Source organism: Caloenas nicobarica, chromosome Z (assembly GCF_036013445.1).
Source record: "Caloenas nicobarica isolate bCalNic1 chromosome Z, bCalNic1.hap1, whole genome shotgun sequence".
NCBI lineage: Eukaryota > Metazoa > Chordata > Aves > Columbiformes > Columbidae > Caloenas > Caloenas nicobarica.
In genome coordinates, this window is record NC_088284.1 from 37,237,937 (window position 1) to 37,243,936 (window position 6,000).

Consider the following 6,000-nt stretch of genomic DNA (forward strand, 5'->3'; position numbering starts at 1 on the left):
GAACCATCATTATAAAGATGGACTTGTAGAGAAGGAAGAACTCTGTCAACTCTATCCCAGCAGAGAAGGCCACAAATTTATTACAAAGACTGGTTATGAAAAACTATTAATTATAAAACCCCAAAACAAGAAACACCCTTCACAACACCAAAAATCTCTGCACACTACATGCCATATTTCTTTGTTTTTATTAACACCTCTCAATTTCTAGGAAACAATTACACCCCAAAGCCACATTACACAAACCTACTAGGTTGGACAAACTCTTTGTAATAATTCTGATGTAGTAACACTTTGCTCCTGTATCTGAAGATCACTCTCCTTCTCCAAGGACAACACAAGTAGCAACATGGATTCAGACCTGTTCTGATGAAAATAAAGTCTGTGACCAAAGATGTTGCCAGGACTTTTGTCACAAAAAAATCTTGCAAAGACAATCTGATGAGTAATTTCCACTAAAGCTACTGGGATACATTTAATATTAGAGTACTTTTGATTTTCACCACCATGTTTTAACCTTGTTTCTTACTTATATAACCAGAGCCTTGGTTTACATCCTATTTTATTAAAACAAATATTTACATTTCCATATTCCCAAAAATCAGTTAAGAAAAATACTCCTGTATAACAAAACAAACAAACAACACAACAAAAACAACCCCCCAAACCAACTTAATCACACATCAGGAGACAAACTAAAATAAGGAGCAGGAATCCTCTTCAGCATATACAGTGACAGCTGTAAGTTCTATCCTGACATGCTTACTCAGGCATTCAAATACTTTTGTTATACAGAAGTCATCCCACTACCTAAACAGGGAGTTTGCAACCCAAACACAAACTCCAGTAGAGCCCATAACAAAACAAGCCAGAGAGGGCTTGAGGGAAATGCTTCTCATTGATCAACTGAATTTCAACTTATAGTATGTTAAAAAAAAAAAAAAAAAGGTGGAAATCTTACTCCAAGAAATAGCAGCAAAGCACAACCAAGTCATAAAATTCAATATATTACTCAATTAGCTTGAAGTAAAAGAACAATGAGATGAAGTAGGCATGTTTGAGTAAGGTAACTAAATAGTTGTACAAAATTTGTGTGTTATATTGAAATTTTTAACACTATTATATAAGAAATATTATTGCTTAGTTCTAAAGAGATTCTAAGCTGAAATTCTTTAAATAGAAGAACAGCAGCAATGTGGGATCTCCATAGCAGGGCTTTCAGAGAGGAGAAAAAGCTCATGTGATCCTGAGAACCTTTTTCCAATCAATAAAGGGAGAGCCAACTCACACAATTTATGCTTTCCTGATTTCTTTGCACTCTTGTCATACAATAATGAGAAGGCCTAGTTTCTTTCTAGTTCCCTCCACATGCCAGTTACTACAAAAACGCCAATCTACTAACAGCCAAATTCAGTTTTGTGAAACTCAGCATGTTTCAGAATCTCTTTAAAGCAATCAACACTCATACCATTAACTGCACAAATAAGGAAGCTTTTAATTGTTATGTGATTTCCAGAAAAAATACACAATTTTCACTCAAAGAATAAGTTAAACGATGCCTTACTGTGTCACCAGAGTTCTATCACAGGATAAGAAAAAAAAGTTCACGTCTTCCCCAAAAAAATCACAACATTAAGAGAGGCATGATTATACTACTTCACACAAGCCTAAATTATTTTTATTTTGAACTATAAGGTCTATGTGAGTGAGGTCTCTTCTTCCATTAGAGATTAATATTCTATCAATTTGTGGTTAAAGTGCACCCCCAAAGAATAACACTACATTTATGAAAGATACGTCAAAATGTTATTGATCCTCAAACTTCAGTGTTCTAGTTTACCACTTCCACAGAGAAATCAAACTACTTGTGCTCTCTAATACAACTGTATTTACTAACTCAAAAGATATTCTTGTCAACTGAATTTTATTTCTCATCTTCTGAAAATCCACATGGAAGTAATGGCAAAATGAATTCTCTCTGATCTCAAAAAGCATTCATGGTTTAAAAATTTCTCATTTCCAGTAGTGATGACTAACATGAAAGCAATTATCCCCTACTAAAGACACAAATGACCATACTTATGGAACCTTAGTTGGAAAAGACCTTCAGGATCATTGAGTCCAATCATTAACCTAACACTACATACTAACACCTATACTAGCCTTGTGACCATGACCAGCAAGCAGTATCAGAAATATTGTTACATTAGCACATGGAGATAACAAAACCAAACAACTATTGGTTTTTTCAGCCTTTTTTGCTAACTACGTACCCCTCCCATAATCTTCACTGAAACATAACATCTCTGCTAAATATAGACTTCCAATATTTTGAGCAAGTGCTTACTGCCTAGTGGCTTTACTGTCCAGCTACAACTGATGCAAAAAGATGCACATTTTCAACTAAAACTGAATGGCAGTCACCCAACGACCCAAGTTCTAAAACAGCACAGCATGACTTGCCATTGAAATTACCATCACAGGCCCTTTTAACAAAGTCATACTTGTAATCATAATTTAAGTTAATTAGGATCAAAATCCCAACAGTGTGGGATATTAAATATCAAAACATTAGGAGATGGGTATGTGAATCTGAAGGAGTCGAAGTTAAGACTTTACAGTAAAAGTGGTTTTGCTTTGCTAATACTGGTAATAAATGCATGATGAAAATAGTATGAACTTGAACAGCAAACTAGAAGATCCATTTAAAGATCAGTTACAACTACCAGATACCACTACCCAGCTGAGTCCATATACATTTATTTAGTAGAGTCATACTGCATTTTTAAACTTACAGTGGAGACTTCATCAAAAGCTAAGCTATAAATACTCTTGATACACTTTTTTTTCCTTTTAACATTCGTAATATTGATACTCTCATTAAAACATGAAAAGTTAGTAGTGTATGCTTTATTCACCAAGCTGGTTACCTACATAATTTCAGTCCATTAAACCACTGCTTATTCCATCACTATCCTACAAGTTACTAAAAATTACCCTGTGAAAACATGGTAACCTGATACAAAGGAAAGAAAAAGATGCATTGCTTTCTACTGTCCAAATTAAATTGAGCCAACTCAAAGGAGAATATATGAGGCACCAAAAAACCCACAAGGATTCTTACGCAGGGTTTCAGATAGTGTGAGAGATCACAGAATTAATGCATTTCTATAGTATAATGCTATGAAACAACTTCTACAGCATAGTTTGAAAGGGGAAACAAGATGCATGCCATCCTAAATCAGTACAATGCCTTCACTTACCACTCACGATATTTCAGGGCAACTTGCTATCATAAAATATTTCTGTTCATTGTTACTGAGCTGTTCGAAACAAACAAGGGAAGTTAACTACAATAAAACAACTAAATAAAAAATGCAGGTCTTCACTGAGGCCAACAGCTACTAGTTTAACACTAATATAGACCAAACCAGAGCATCAGAAACTCTCTGCCCACATTGTTGATGCACAGCACATTGTTGATGGTATTCATTGTACATTTCAAAGAAACTATAGTTGAGATGTTAGTTACTCAACAAACGTTTTGTGCAACAGATGCCTAGGTATCAAAACTTAACATACTTGAGCATGGATTTCATTGCATGGAAACAGCACACATGGTAAGACGTTGTTACACTCAATAGTATTTTCTATTGCATTATTTAGAGATGAAAAAATATTACATCAACTATATCAACATTTGAATTTCCACAGGTTTTTTGTTTGTGGTGTGGTTTTTGTTGTTGGGGTTTTTTTTTCTTTCCCCTGCTTTCCTCTATACCACTAAATATAAACACTTTTTACCAAATAATCAAAATAATTTTTTTTTTGAAACCTGAAGCATCTAAGGAGAGCAAGTATTTGCAGGGTTTTTCTCACTGGGCAGAACTATTCTATAAGTAGCCTTTGCCATAACTAAAGGAAAAAAAAAACAACAAACAACAAATCAAGGAAGTTGAAGCTGAAGGATAACAATGATTTCACAACATTCAGTTTAGGACTGGTATTTCTTGAGTGCTCAGGACCGGATGAATACATTTGGTACACAACTTTTTTTCAAACACAGTTAAAAAAATAAAAGACTACAGCACCTGAATAGGAAAAAGGCTCAGTTTTTCTGCATTACAATTAGTGACCTACTCTTACTTAACTCTTACCACAGCCTTAACTTACCAAAATGTTAGCAGTACTCCTGAAGTAAAGCTTTCAAATCTGTGCTTCTCCACTACTACATAGAAAAATCTCCTCTTATTCAATCAGTAGCTGGTAGAAGCAAGTACATCAAAACAGTTTCTTCAGAACCTTGTTTTGTTTTTCAGAAAGTTAAAATTTTCTATCACAGCGTTACCAAAAGGCTCTTCCTCCCTGCTTTACAGGTCACTACCATCATATTGTTTACAGTTATTATGCAAGGTGAGCAAGGTAACAAGTCAGTTCTATAGTTTAGTACACTTGTATCTTCACTTCTCCATTACTCTGCAGTTACACAATGAAGCTGACATTACAGAAATCTGAACTCTTTTACTTTACATTCAATCACTTCTGAAGCTATGGATGGCCACTGAGGCTAGAATGACTTCAGTAACTAAGGCTGTAGTCACAGACACCCGTACAGATCCATCCCTCATTACGAGAGGTCAGAGAGGACACATGACAGAAGAAATAAGCCCTGCTAATACTGAGTTTTGAAGTTAAAGACTCATCCAACAGTTAGGAAGAAAGGTCTTTGCAGGACCTGGCCTTTAAATATCTTTTCACAGAAGACAGAAGCTGAACTCTTCCCAAAACCTAGTCACTAGGCCTTGACCCTATTGTCTTCATATTCCAGCGGTATTTTAGTTATCAAATATTTGAATACTTCCAGGCAGATTATGAAGACCAAAACCACTAAATTAAACCGCATTACACTATCCAAGAAAAACCAAACCAAAACAAAACCCCACTACTGGCTTCGAGTAACACCCACTAGACCTGGCTCCTTCCGAGCGGGGGACAGCATGGACGGGATTCTGCCCCGTCCCGGCGACCCCCCCCGGCCAGGCGGCAGGGCCGAGGGGCGGGCGCCCTGGGGGAGAAACGCACACACGCCTTCTCCAGACAGACGCCGAGTTAGAACCCGCCCGGGGCGGCCGCTAGCGGGTGCTCGCCGAGAAAGCGGGGGCAATGGGCCCGGTGCGGTGCGGAGCGGGTCCCCCGGGGCCAGCGCTCCGGCCGACAGGCACTCACCTGTCTGCCCGCCGCTCCCCGCCCGGCTGCGCCGCCGCGACTCCTCCGCCGCCTCCCGCCGCTGCTGCCACCGGCGCGGACCCGCGAGCTGCGCCTCCTCCCCGCGGCGGCGTGAAGGGGCAGGCGGGGGGCGCGCATAGGGGACAGCCACCCCCCCTCCTCACCGGCGAGGGCCGATCCCTGCCCCGTCTCCCCAGCTCCTCATCCCCGCGGCGGGCTCCGGCGGCCCCGGCCTCCTCCCCAGCTCCTGCGCGGGCTCAGCCCCTGCCCAGCAGCCACCTCCCTCAGGCACACCTCAGCCGCGGTGCCGGGGTCCTCTCCCCGCCAGCCCGGCTCCCCCGCCACCCCTCACTCTCTTCCCCGGACTGATCTCCCGGCCGCCATCTTGCCTGAGGGAAGCGGGAAACGCGCAGGCGCAGCGGGGGAGAGCCCGGCCGCAGCGGCGGGGACGCGCATGCGCGAAGGCGAGAGCTCCTCCGGCCCCTCCCCGTGGTGCGCACCTGCCGTGCCCGGGACACGTGCGGCCTCCGCGGCCTGGGCTGCGGGGTTGCGGCGCTGCCCGCGCACGGGGGCGTGCGGGCGGCGGCGTGCGGTGGGCCGCGGTGGGCAGACAGGGCCCGGGGTGCTGCCGGAGTGGTTGCAGCGAGCAGAGGTTCTTCCCGACGGGTGGCCTGGCTGGACTGGAGAGTCATGTACTGTCAGGTGCAGGAGGGATGGCTGGAAACACAAAATCACACAGAATCACAGAATGTCAGGGATTGGAAGGGACCTCGA

At 42.0% G+C, this 6,000-nt stretch overlaps 1 protein-coding gene across 7 annotated transcripts in view; it reads right to left on the reverse strand.

Annotated features, from left to right (window-relative positions):
• The window catches only part of APC (APC regulator of WNT signaling pathway), a 108,385-nt gene extending 102,777 nt beyond the window's left edge, over positions 1-5,608 (reverse strand). For 5 of the 7 annotated variants that reach the window (XM_065657547.1, XM_065657548.1, XM_065657542.1 and 2 more), the window contains exon 1: positions 5,227-5,566. The gene's annotated coding sequence lies outside the window, so the exon portion shown is untranslated. Of the gene's footprint in view, positions 1-5,226 lie in introns of all 7 variants that reach the window. The other 2 variants (XM_065657543.1, XM_065657545.1) reach the window with 2 other exon arrangements.
• Between the last annotated feature and the right edge of the window lie 392 nt (positions 5,609-6,000).